Consider the following 14146-nt stretch of genomic DNA (forward strand, 5'->3'; position numbering starts at 1 on the left):
GCCACCTGGAGGTTTATCTGTGTCCTCAATGTCACCTGAGTGGTGCAAATGGGCGTGGAGCCTTCTTGGAACTGTTGAAAGGACTGTGTTGTAGACTGGAGGTAGATGAGGTCGTATCCCTCCCCCTCTGTTGAGAGAGGGCTGTTCAGTTTTGACGTAGATGGCCTCTTTGACCCCTTTTTCAAACCAGCGGTCCTCTCTGTCCAAAATGTGGACTTTGCTGTCTTTGAAAGAGTGGCCTTTGTCTTTTAAAGGCAGATGGACTGCTGCATCTTGTCCTGATGGGTTTGTCCTCCTATGTTGTGCCATGCATTTATGAAGTGGTTTTTTTTAATTTCTCCAATGTAGAGATCTGCCCATAGATCTGGAGTGGATGGATTGAGAGAGGTTAAAGGGCCACGGCCATATTTGAGCCCAAAATTTCTAGTGTTAAGCAAGATAATTCCTAAGTGAGTCTTGCCTTATTTTATGACCTTTTACCACAGTTGTTAAATGTACCACCAGACTTGTTATAGGAATCGTGCAATCATTAAGCAAATCTGGCCTCCTCCACTGACTTTGCTTGTCGGAAGCTGGCTGAGAAGGTGATAAATGGTGATTATATGATGATCCCAGGATACATGTGACACCAGGACAGCGCAACTTGCCCAATTAGAGGTAGTCCTTGACTTGCAACCACAACTGAGGCCAAAATTTCCATTGCTAAGGAAGACGGTTATTAAGTAAGTTTTGCTCCATTTCGTGACATTTCTTGCCAGTGTTGTTAAGCAGTTGTTAAGTTAGTAACACAGTGGTTAATTGAACCTGGCTTCCCCATTGACTTTGTTTGTCAGAGGTTCGCAACCATCAGTCACATGATCCATGACTCTGCAACTGTCCCAAATACATGTCAGTTACCCAGTGTCCAAATGTTGATCATGTGACCCTGAGGACGCTACAACAGTCTTAAGTGTGAGAAATGGTCAGAAGTCATTTTTTTCAGGGCCATTGTAACTTCAAATGGTCACTAAATGAACTGCTGTAAGTTGATAACCACCTGTAGCTGGGTTTTGTTCAGTTTTTTTAATCTTATTATAATTCCAAACAACAGAGGAAAGGAAACAATGCTAACACAAACACCACTTAAAAAGACAATAAGAAATATAGGCAAAAAAGGGGGGATAAGCCAATACAAACATAAGAGGCGGACTGCTCTCTACATAGGGCTTCCCTTGAAGACCACTCGGAGGCTCCAACTGGTACAGAATGCAGCCGTGAGAGTTGTCTTGGGAGTTTCCCGGTACTCCCATGTTACACCTTTGCTCCGCGAGCTGCATTGGTTACCAGTTGTCTTCCGGTGAGGTTCAAGGTTTTGGTTATGATCTTCAAGTCCTTACATGGCATGGGTCCGGGATACCTCGAGGACCACCTGCTGCCGGCGTCAACTCCCCTCCGCCCTGTGCGTGCCCACAGAGAGGGTCTCCTCAGGGTGCCTCCGGTCAGGGAATGTCGACTAGTGGCCCCCAGGGGGAGGGCCTTCTCTGTGGGTGCTCCGGCACTATGGAACCAACTGCCGGTTGAGCTCCGGACGGCATCGGACCTCCACTCCTTCCGCCGCGGGCTGAAGACCCACTTCTTTGAACTAGCTGGTCTGGCCTGATGGGGAGGGTTCTTTTTTAACGGGTTTTTTATTATTTTATTGTCATTGTATTTTAATTGGGCATTGGTTTAATTTCTTTTTAATTTTTGTACTGTTATTTATTTATATATGCCCTGTTAACCGCCCTGAGTCCTTCGGGAGAAGGGCGGTATAGAAATTGAATAAACCTAACCTAAACCTAACCTTGAATAACAAGCAGATCTAAAATCTGATATGCTTAATGTAGTTTAATGTGCCATTAATGCTTTAGCATACTATAAAATAATTCATATTCATTTTTCAGTCAAGCCATGTCTTCATTGATCTGGAAAAAAATTTTTGTTTAGCGCAGTTAAAATCAATAAAGGAAGAAGAAAAATTATGAACAATAAACAATATTGAAAGAATTCTTTAAATAATATATAAACTATATATTAGATTAAAATATAAACTCTAGAAGCCAAATCTGGGCTGTGGTACAATATATAGCAACAATATATAGAAACTGGAATCCTGAAATGGTTACCAAATAAAACTAACTTCTACATCAGATTTACTTTTCCGATAAGAGGTTATTCTAGATATCAAAGCATACACCCATAATTTAATTAAAAATAAGTCTAGCTGAAATGTAGTTATGACTTTCTTCCTTTCTATGATGAATTCACTTCCAATATTGTTGCAACATTGCCACCACAAATGGAAGAAAGGGAGTTTACATATTTTTGCAATCTTAACAGCAGTAATATACCAGCAATGTAAAATATCTTATACTAGTTTTCCTTAAATATAATATTTATAGTAAATTTAATATGCTTTTTCCATTGAAATTCTCATAGGTCCATTTTAGCAGAATAACAGAATAACAGAGATGGATGGGACCTTGGAGGCCTTCTAGTCCAACCTCCTGCTTAGGCAGAAAACCCTATACCATTTCAGACAAATGGTTGTCCAATCTCTTCTTAAAAACTTCCAGTGTTGGAGCATTCACAGCTTCTGGAGGCAGTTTGTTCCACTGTTCCACTGATTAATTGTTCTAACAGTCAGGAAATTTCTCCTTAGTTCTAGGTTGCTTCTCTCCTTGGTAAGTTTCCATCCGTTGCTTCTTGTCTTGCCCTCAGGTGCTTTGGAGAATAGGTTGACCCCCCCTCTACTCTGTGGCAGCCCCTTAAATATTGAAACACTGCTTTCATGTCAACCCCTCCAGTCCTTCTTTTCAGTAAAGTAGATACACTCAATTCCAGCAACCATTCTTTATATGTTTTAAGATTTATGGTGGTGCAGTGGTTAGAATGCAGTATTGCAGGCTAACTCTGCTCACTGCCAGGAGTTTATCCTCACTCTCTCAAGGTTTACTCAGCCTTGCATACTTCCAAGGTCAATGAAATGAGGACCCAGATTGTTGGGGGCAATATGCTAACTTTATAAACTGCTTAGAGCGGGCTGTAAAACACTATGAAGTAGTATATAAGTCTAAGTCAGTGGCTCCCGACCTTTTCTATACCCTGCACCCCAGGAAAGCTTCTGATATATTCTCGCACCCTTACAAAAGTTCGAAATAACGGCAACGAATTATGCATATACACTATAATTTTGAAAACCCAAGTTTTTGCATCCCCTGGAATATTGTCTCGCACCCCCAGTTGGGAACCCCTAATCTAAGTGCTATTGCCGTATGTTTTAGCCTCCAATCCTGTCTTTGCTGCTCTTCTCTGCACTCTTTCTAGAGTCCAAACATCTTTTTTACATTGTAATGACCAAAACTAGGTGCAGTATTCCAAGTGTGGTCTTACCAAGGCATTATAAAGATACTGCATTCTAATTTTGCCTCCATGTAATCATGCAATGTCATGGAAAATTCTGAAATGCAGAGCACATGCCAAAAAAAAAAAGGGAACCGTATTTATTGCAAAGGGAGGGGGTCCCTGCTTTGCAAGAATGAGGGATCTGGAGCAATGACAAAGCAAAGACTTTTTTAAAAAAAAAACATAGAAGTTGGGAGCCACGTAGAATCTGTTTGACTGGCAACTTTGGGAGAAATTAGGTAGGTCATTGTTCAGGGATCCGGGGTTATTTCTGTAGTTAGCCCCAGTATAAGATACAATGTGGAGGTAATAAATTTAATAAGTATATAAAAATAATCAAGGGCAAGTCCCTGATAGAGGATGAAAGGTTGGGTTGTGCTGTGTGCTGGTGAGGAGGTTTCTATTCCTGGTCTAGTTGATGTGGCTGGATGAGGCTTTATCTGGGGCAGGGATGGTCAGCTTGAGCCTGATAGAGAAATATAGAAACAGGGATTGGCCCCAGGCACACCCAAAACACAGGCAGGGAAAAAAAAGCACCCTCCATTTTATTCACGACATTAATTTTCTCCCCCACAACAATATTTGACTCATTGAGGTTCTGAGTTATGTTTCACTAATAGATTTTAAATCATGCCAAATAAAAGTTCACTATGATGAGTTATGCGATTTTCAAATTCAGCAAAATTTCCCCCTTATTCTCCATAATTCTCTTGTGGCTCTATGTCTTTTTTTTGACAGTACCGAACAGCAAAAGACTGGAAAGGTCTTAATTTTTGTCCTGTTAATGATAAAAATTTTTACAGGTTACTGACTCTTCACTGAGCAAAACATTTAGGGCTTTCATCGTCATAAAAATAGATATTCAGTAAGGAAGTAAGCTCTCCAGAGTCCATATTTAATCTAATTAACAACGACAACAATAATACAGGCAGCCCTCGGCTTGCAACTATTTGTTTGGTGACCATTCAAACTTACAACAGCACTGAAGAAAAGTGACTTGAAGTTGCAGCATCCCCATGGATGGTCAAGTGATCAAAATGTGGACATTTGGCACTTGGCTTGTATTTATGACCGTTGCTGTGTCCAGGTATCACGTGATCAGCTTTTGTGTCCTGACAAAGTCAATGGGGAAATCAGATTCATTTAACAATTATTTTACTAATGTAACTGCAGTGATTCCTTTAACAACTGTGGCCAGAAAGGTTGTAAAATAGGGCAAAATTCACTTAGCTTAGTAATGGAAAATTGGGGCTCAATTGTGGCTGCAAGTGGAGGACTAGATATAATGCACTGTCTATTGAAAATGGCTTATTTCTATGAATATAACCAAGGTTTATTTAAGTAGTCCCTGGAAAGCTTCTGCCTCTTGCATTGAGGAGGTAGAATGATAAATAAATATGATCCATTCTGGAATTCAGGTTGGGCAACTGGCATGAAAATAGAATCTGAAGTTTGGGGACACTTCCATCTTTTGAATTTTGCAATTTCTGGAATCTAATCCTTGGCCTTTTGTTAGCTCATATATAATCCATTCTTTCTCTGTGCCAGTTATTTAATACTTTATTGTTAATAGAAATAGAAATAGTTGGGTTTTTATGGATCTTCCTTCCCATTTCCTTCCCACCTATTACTGCATTACATTTTTATCTTATCTTGTTTCAGTCTGTGGAGAGATTACTTTCTTGAAACCAGAAGCAATCAAACCCAGTTTTTCAACACATAATTGCAATCTGGGTCAACTCTGTTGGGCAATCATGTCAACCAATTTCTTGCAGGCAGTAAGGCAGTAACCTGAAAATGGATTGGGAGGTGAGGAACTAAATTTGGACCTTGATGTAAGATTTATTGAATATTGATCCTAGGTGGGAGATGTTAGATAAGTGCAGAAACATTCTCAGCATTTGAGGCTTCTCCAGAGAACCAGGTCTTGGCATAATGTGTCTGAAGTAGGATAATTTGAAGCTGGTCATTTGTGCCTTGAGTGAAAACATTGGGTTGATTTGTTCAATGATCTGTTTGTTTTCTTGGCTGTCCACTGTATGCACATGACAAGAGGCTTCTCCAACTTTTGACCAAAGCTTGAAAGCATCAGCATTCTTTCCATTGTATCTATGCTATTCAATTTTTACTTCCATAGAATTTGACAGGAAAAGCTATGAGCTGCATGATTCTGTTTTAGATATAGTTGCCCAAAGAATTAAGGATATAGAAGCACAAACTGATATAGCTATCCTTAGTAAGGTGGGTAACTTGAAATGGCTGAGTAAATACAAATGTACTTTTCAAGTGGACAGTTATTTGAAGTCACAACTCCCAAAACATCTTAGGGAGATATTTACGAGAGCAAGATTCGAACAGCTTGACACAATGGTCAGATATGGGAGATTTCATGCTATACCGTACAATGAGCGTCTCTGCATTTGCAGAGCGGCAGAGGTAGAGGACCTGGCTCACATCCTATTTGACTGTTGTCTGTATAAGAGGGTGAGAGACAGGTATCTTGGTCTATATACCAAACGAATGACCCATTGGGATCCCCATATCAAAATAACTTATCTTATGTCCGGTCAGAACTTGAAAATAACATTTAACGTAGCACAGTATTTAAACAAAATGATCCGGTTAAGATCTGCATATGTGGGACTGATTGGGGTAGATTGTAAGGGCGACTCCGAAATATAATGTTATATTTTATCTATATCTTAAATTTGTATTTTATTACTATTTCATCTTAAATTGTATCTTATTTAATTCCATTTTAAATTGTATTTTATCAAATTCCATTTTGGATTGCTTTTATCAAGTTTTGGTGATGGTTTGTTGCTGGAACTTTGCACTTTGATATGGCCCAAGGGCTAATCAATAAAGTTGTTGTTGTTTTAGATATAGACTCAGTATGCAGTGTTTCTCAGCCGTAGCAACTTGAAGGTATGTGGACTTCAAATCATGAAACAAGCATGGCTGGCTGGGGAATTCTGGGAGTTGAAGTTTGCACATCTTCAAGTTGCTAAGGTTGAGAAATATTACATTAGAGCATCTGAATTTATTTTCTAAAGTCTTTAATCCAATTCTACCAAATACTAGTTTCTGGTGTATTTCATAGGCTACTGGTTCCTTTACTGTTGATAACTAATTCTAAAAGGCAGAGACTTTCCACTCCTTCACCATTTGTTCTAAGACAGGTCCCATTTTTTTCCCACTGTGTTCTTTGACTTTCCTTACCAGAGCTTGCTAATTATTTACATGTTTAGTTATCTGAATAGTATCGTCAGCAGAGCTCAGATTATTGATGCTTCTTCCTCCAGTTTTAAAATCATGCTCAATATTCTAAAACCAATGCTTCTTAACCTTAGCCATTTTAAGATGTGTGAACTTCAGCTCCCAGAATACCCCAGGCAGGACTGGTTATGCTAGCATGGGAAATTAAGGATGTTGTGCAATAGTTTGCACACCCTGTTAAGTTTCCTTTCTTTGATGGTGGGAAGCTTGACTCTTCAATTCCTTTCCATATTTCAGTAGGTACTGCATCAGTTTTGTATCCTTCTGACTTAGTACTGCCCAGAGGTCTTCATAGTCTAGTACTAGAGGTTCTTTTAAGTACAGGTAGTCCTCAACTTACGACTGTACTGTCGATGAAGAGTTGTCTGGAAGTTGAGTCATGTCAACTAGACGTCTTTTCTTCTTGTCTGTGAAGGAGCTATCCAAGTAGCTTTTTCACTGGAGCACAGGAGAAGAAACATCAGAGGACCAGAATCAGCAGTATGCCTTCACTTAAAAGAAAAAGGGCACTCTTTTGAGGACCATAACGTTCACATTTTGGACAGGGAAGATAGACGGTTTGAGAGAGAAGTGAGGGAATCCATTTATACTAAAGTGGAAAATCCTTCCCTCAATAGCCGGGGAGGCCTCAGACACAACCTGTCCTCCATTTTTTTTAATGACTTCCCAAGAAGATAGGGACCACTTCAGAGGTTCACCAAGGAGGTGACCCAACTAAGAGAAGGTTTTAGGCACAAGGGCCCTTAATGCCTTTCTGCCTACTCACCTAGCCAGCCTATTTAGATTAGGTGAACAAATGAAAAATGGAGGGATTCCCCCTGACCAACATGCTCAGACTGAGGAAGCTACTTGGATAAACGTCTAAGGGAGTTTCTCAGTCACCCAAGTCATGGCTGTTCCAAAGGTGCTTTGTCAAGGGGAAACTGGACTTTCTTGAAGATATTTCACTTCTCATCCAAGAAGCTTCTTCACTCCTCAAATGAAATGAATTGAAATAGTTTCTTGGGTGAGAAGCAAAACATCTTTGAGGGGAAAAAAAAGAAGGTCCAGTTGCTTCTTGAAAGAAGACCTTTGGGACACTTGGATAAGCAGCGAAATGTTTCGAAGCATAAGAAAAGTAGCCCAGTTGCCATGACTCAACTTCCTTACGAATGTAACGGAGCCTGCTTTTAGAAGCTTTCCCCCACCCTCCCAGCCCCTGCCTATTTTGAAACTGGAGCTGGACCTAGCACCTTCTCCAAGTAAAATTGCTGCCTTTCCTAACCATGGAGTTGTTGGAGACAAAGATACTCCCTAAGCAATGTTGAGAATTAGTAGCCATATCGTCAGGTCTGAAGGCAACACGCTGGAGAAGTGCTTCAATTCGTCACTCATTTGGGTGCCACCACAGGTTGAAGACCACGAAGAAAAAGGAAAGAAGCAAAAGAAACGAAACCAGTGAAGGAATTTGTAAGAAACAGGAAACAATCTGGGAGGGCTTGATAACAGCCCTTATGTAACGGCTATTGGAAGATTCTCAACAGCGAAAGACAAAATAAGATCAGGATACAGGAAAGAAACTGCAAAAGTTAATCTTCTTTTTCCTTCTGTGTTCTTAGTGGCTAGCCAGATAAATATATTTTAGTCAAGGTAGGAACAAGCAACTGGGGCAGCGGTAGGCAACCTTGGCTCTTTTATGACTTGTGGACTTCAACTCCCAGAATTCTTGAGCCAGCATGGCTCAGGAATTCTAGGAATTGAAGTCCACGAGTCATAAAAGAGCCAAGGTTGCCTACCCCTGAACCGGGGTAACAAGTTGCTGTCAAGTTATTGTCTCATCACTATAATCACTTTTGGAAACTTTCATTCTATCCTGTTGTTTCACAGAAGGTTCTTGCAACAATTTCCAGGCACATTACGAGGGGTTTCTGTTGTCTGGAGGAGTGGAGGAATCTTTCTATCTGTATTTTCATATAAAAGGTAAATGTATCATGTTTATCAGTTGGAGAAAGCTTATGAGTTCTGGGTCAGGTCTGAACTATTCAGTCATAAAACATCTCCACTTCATTGTGGCTCCAAGTGCAATTCAAAGTGCCCTTGTCACTTCTGGAACCTACACGACCTGGATATTGTAAATTCAGAACAGCCTTTTTCCGACTGTTATTCAGGTAGATAAAGAATATTAGGTTTCCTTAGGTTCTTTAATCAAGGAATGCCATCAGCAAGAACCTTGAAGATGGGATGCTTCAATTGCAGACTCTCTCCCTTGTAAAAACATCCAATTCTGAAACCTTCATAGGTCCAGTCCTGCTGGGTGTTAGAAGGTTCTTAAAAACTGCTCTCGGAGAAAACTCCTGCGAATACCACAGACAGCAAGGAAATTAAAAAAAATATGGATCACTGAATAAATCAATCCACATTTCTCATTTAAGGCATTTAAAAGAGCCTTGGTGGAGCAGTGGGCTAATGCCTCCTTAAGTAACACCAGCTGCCTGCAATTAGTGCAGGTTCGCATCCCACCAGGCTCAAGGTTGACTCAGCCTTCCATCCTTCCGAGGTAGGTAAAATGAGGACCCAGATTGTTGGGGGCAATTAAGCTGACTTTGTAATAATGCCGCTTGGGGGGGGGGCGAAAGCCCTAATAAGCAGGCATATACATAGAATGAAGGCTAAGGCTAAGTTTGTAAGCCGCCCTGAGTCTTCGGAGAAGGGCGGGATATAAATCGAATAAAAATAAAAATAAAATAAATAAATGATCCGGCTCAAATTATCTACTAAGGACACATTAAGTGCTTGGCGGGAGGTTAGACTAGATGACCTACAAGGTCCCTTCCAATTCTGTTATTCTATTCTATTCTATTCATTATGCAAAGACCTACCTCTCTCTGGAGTTGGCTCGGGAAAGGGAGGAGGAAAGAGGATGACTAGTAGCAAGGTGAATGGACTGAGCGATGGTGGTGAAGGGTTAGAAGACAAATAGAGGAGAATATTTGTAGCTCAGGGTTGAAATGAGGGGTCCTTGCTGCTCTCTGAGCTTGGTTGCTTTTTTTTGGCAAACGTTTTATTACCAAACTAGGTAATATCACCAGTCCCACTACTAGTACTGATGAGGTTACCTAGTTTGGGTAGTGAAATGTTTGTAGGAAAACAACCAAGCTCAGAGAACACCAAGGTTAGAAGGCCTTAAAGAACAGATTGGGGATAGATCGTGGTTGCTAAGAATGGACATCAATCTTAAACCTTCCATATCCCATCAGGATTTGGGATATTGTGAGTTTGCTCTCTCTTGCAAAGTGGGGTCTTGGTTTGCTTTCCTGGTCGGAAACAAAATAGGATTGTTGATTTGTTAAATGTTTTTTTTTCTTGATGTTATCCATCTGGAGGTGGGCACTAGCTCCCCACTTTTATCCTAATTTTCACTTGTCAGATGTAGGTAGCCGTGTATTATTTGATGGGGTTCAAACCCTCAGTGGGGAACTGAAATGGACTTTAGCACTTTAAGTAACTATATGCAGAGTCTCAGGAGCTATCTAAGTCGGGGTCTTCAACCTTGTTTCCTGTTTCTTACAAATTCCTTCACTGGTTTCGTTTCTTTTGCTTCTTTCTTTTTCTTCGTGGTCTTCAACCTGTGGTGGCACCCAAATGAGTGACGAATTGAAGCATTTCTCCAGCGTGTTGTCTTCAGACCTGACGATATGGCTACTAATTCTCAACATTGCTTAGGGAGTATCTTTGTCTCCAACAACTCCATGATTAGGAAAGGCAGCAATTTTACTTGGGGAAGGTGCTAGGTCCAGCTCCAGTTTCAAAATAGGCAGGGGCTGGGAGGGTGGGGGAAAGCTTCTAAAAGCAGGCTCCGTTACATTCGTAAGGAAGTTGAGTCATGGCAACTGGGCAGTGGCGTAGCGTGGGTTGTCAGCACCTGGGGCAAGGCAAGTAATTTGCGCCCCCTAACCCGTGGATTTTAGCTGGCTCTCTCTCCGCACCTCACCGCACGCCTGGCACCCCCCCTCCACAGTGGGCGGTGACCCGGCCGCTCGGATGTGATTCGCAGGAGCCAGGCAGGGGCAGAGAGCTGCGAGTGCGAGCGCGCCCCCCCAGATGTTGCACCCGGTGCGGCCGGCCCCCCTGCACCCCCCACGCTACACCACTGCAACTGGGCTACTTTTCTTATGCTTCGAAACATTTCGCTGCTTATCCAAGTGTCCCAAAGGTCTTCTTTCAAGAAGCAACTGGACCTTCTTTTTTCCCCCCTCAAAGATGTTTTGCTTCTCACCCAAGAAGCTATTTCAATTCATTTCATTTGAGGAGTGAAGAAGCTTCTTGGATGAGAAGTGAAATATCTTCAAGAAAGTCCAGTTTCCCCTTAACAAAGCACCTTTGGAACAGCCATGACTTGGGTGACTGAGAAACTCCCTTAGACGTTTATCCAAGTAGCTTCCTCAGTCTGAGCATGTTGGTCAGGGGGAATCCCTCCATTTTTGTTTTATGGTGGTTCTCCTCCTACCTCTCTGGCCATTTGCAGTTTGTAGTGGCAGGGGGGCAGAGATCTACCCTGAGGCCCCTTTCTTGTGGGGTACCTCAGGGGTCGGTTCTCTCCCCCCTCCTGTTCAACACCTATATGAAGCCGCTGGGTGAGATCATCCATGGCTTTGGGGTGAGGTATCACCAATATGCCGATGATACCCAGTTGTTTATCTCCACCCTGAGCCAACCCAGTGATGCCCTTGATGTGATGACCCGGTGCCTGGAGGCGGTGCGGGTCTGGATGGGAAGGAACAGGCTCAGGCTGAACCCCTCCAAGACCTAGTGGCTGTGGATATCGGCATCTCGTACTGTCCAACAGGTTCCATCTCTTCTTATGGGGGGGAGCTATTGCCCCCCTCAGAAAGGGCCCGCAACTTCGGTGTCCTCCTGGATTCATGGCTTAATTTGGAAGATCATCTAACTGCCGTGACCAGGGGGGCCTTTGCACAGGTTCGCCTGGTACGCCAGTTGCGCCCCTTTTTGGACCAAGATGCCCTATGCACGGTCACCCATGCCCTTGTCACTTCTCGCCTGGATTACTGCAATGCTCTCTACATGGGGCTGCCCTTGAAGTGCATCCGGAGGCTTCAGTGTCGCGGAACAATTAACAGTCTGACCAGAGGTGGATGGACCGTGGTTCATTTGCATGGTCAATATCAAAGAAAAGAAAACCAAGGCATATTCTATAGTAAAACTTTTAATGAGAAAACAAAAGACCTAGACTGACCACATTCTCTCGTCAGGAAGAAGGAGAAAGTAAAACTGAAACTGAACCTTTTTTTTAAGCCTGCGCACAAAACAGTTTAAAACCAAAACATTGGCTGGACATAGCTAGAGTCACTATGGTTACAAGATAAGATAATACACAGTTGCAGAGCAGAAAGAGATGTACACTTAGGAATGAGCGAAGCTGGCAAAACTAAAAAAACACACAGTGACATTCAGCTGGTGCAGAATGCGGCCGCGTGGGTGCTTATGGGAGTTTCTCGATACTTCCATGTTACACCACTCCTGCGCGAGCTGCATTGGCTTCCGGTTGCCCTCCGGGTGCGATTCAAGGTGCTGCTAATTACCTTTAAAGCCCTACATGGCTTAGGCCCGGGGTACTTGCGAGAACACCTGCTGCCAATGTCAACCTCCCATCGCCCAGTTCACTCCCACAGAGTCGGCCTCCTCAGGGTGCCATCGGCCAGGCAATGCCAGCTGGCGACCCCCAGGGGGAGAGCCTTCTCTGTGGGTGTGCTGACCCTCTGGAATGAGTTGCCTCCGGAGCTGCGGATGGCCCCTGACCTTCAGTCCTTCCGCCGTGACCTGAAGACATGGCTGTTCCAACAATCAAGCCTGGACTGACTATAGTTTTAAATTAGATTTTATTGGGTTAATTGGTATGTATTTATTACATTTATGATTTAATTTTTTTAAATTTTGTATTTTATGTTTTTTAACTTTTTATTGTTGTGAGCCGCCGAGTCCTTAGGGAGAAGGGCGGCATATAAATTTAATAAATTCTAATTCTAATTCTAATTTTCTTGAAAACACAGTATTCATCTGCATTTGGGCAGCACTTTTGGTCACAGAAGGCCAGTTCATGCAGAAAAGCAAGGAGTATGACGCAAAGAGCTTTTTTAATGGTTACTGACTCAGATCTCCATGTTAGTTTCACATTGGTGGTGATGGTGCAGTCCTTCCTCTATGGTTTCCCTCCCCTCTATAGAGCCAGCCAAGACCCAAGAACACAAAAGAACACAAGCGACGTTTCATGGAGGTAGTTTATCAATGTCTTTGTTACAGGCAACTGTCACCGCAGGATGTTCAGAGCAACTAGTCACACTAACATTATTCTAACAATAAAACCCGAACCCATTAAAATAAACATGATTAGAGCCTTGGCAGCACAACCAATGAAATGATGCACTTGGCATTAAAGTCTGTGGTTCTGTCATCCTTCAAAGGACATCCGAGGGATGTTGCCATCTTTCATAAGCAGAGATCCTCACACACGTCCCTTCCTGTGTGTGGTGGTGGAAGAATCACGGAAATCTGCCATGAGTGCCTAAAGCAGAAAGATAGAGATGGCTGGAGGAATCAAGGGCCTACGTCGGTTTTCCTCCAAATGGTGCCAACTGTGTTGGGCGAATAGTTTTTGCATACAACTTTTCCCAGTGTTATGCATTGGGTTCACTTTTTTATTTTTTATTTTTTTAAATCCTTTTTGCCTTTTTAGGTAGACATTTTTGTAATATTCATGCTTTGAAGAATTGCAGTTCACTCCTTTGAACTATAAAAGTTAAAGGATTGGAACTTTAGAACATAGGTCTGGTGCCTTGCTGCAGAAATGCAAAATTAGATCAATTAAAATTCATACCCTCTGTCCTTAGGAACAGGCCGTTCCAAAATATTCCCATCCCACCTTAGACCAGGAAGATATAAGGTCTTAATTAGGTACCACAAAGGCCCTGGGGTTGGTCCAGATCAGTCACTGTGGAGAACAACCTGCAACCAAGGCACTACCAGATGCAAATTTCGTGGTCATTACCAGCCTTATTCTGAACCGCAAGAAAATTCAACACTGCCTTCAGAATGCACCTTAATGTTGGGACAGGTTGGTTAGGAGAACTTAGGCGTTCATGGCTATGCTGCCTAAAAGGACACAAAAGTCCCTTCCTTTTATGCCAGCCAACATTTCGGTGGCAGATGATAAAAATTATGTAATCGGGGAGGCGGGGATATAATTTAGGGATTATTGAAAAATCATGGAGGAGAGATGAATGGTACACAAAAATTTAGAAAGCATTTAAAAAAACAAAAAAGTAAGAGCGATACAGGTAGCCCTTGACTTATAACCGTAATGGACTCAAATTTTACAATGCTTTTTGTAAAGCAACTGCCGTGGTTGATAAGAGGCTGCTGTGGTTAAGAAGACCCACTGTTTGCTATA

The sequence above is a fragment of the Vipera berus genome (genome assembly GCF_964194415.1).
Source record: "Vipera berus genome assembly, chromosome: Z".
In the NCBI taxonomy this organism is placed as follows: domain Eukaryota; kingdom Metazoa; phylum Chordata; class Lepidosauria; order Squamata; family Viperidae; genus Vipera; species Vipera berus.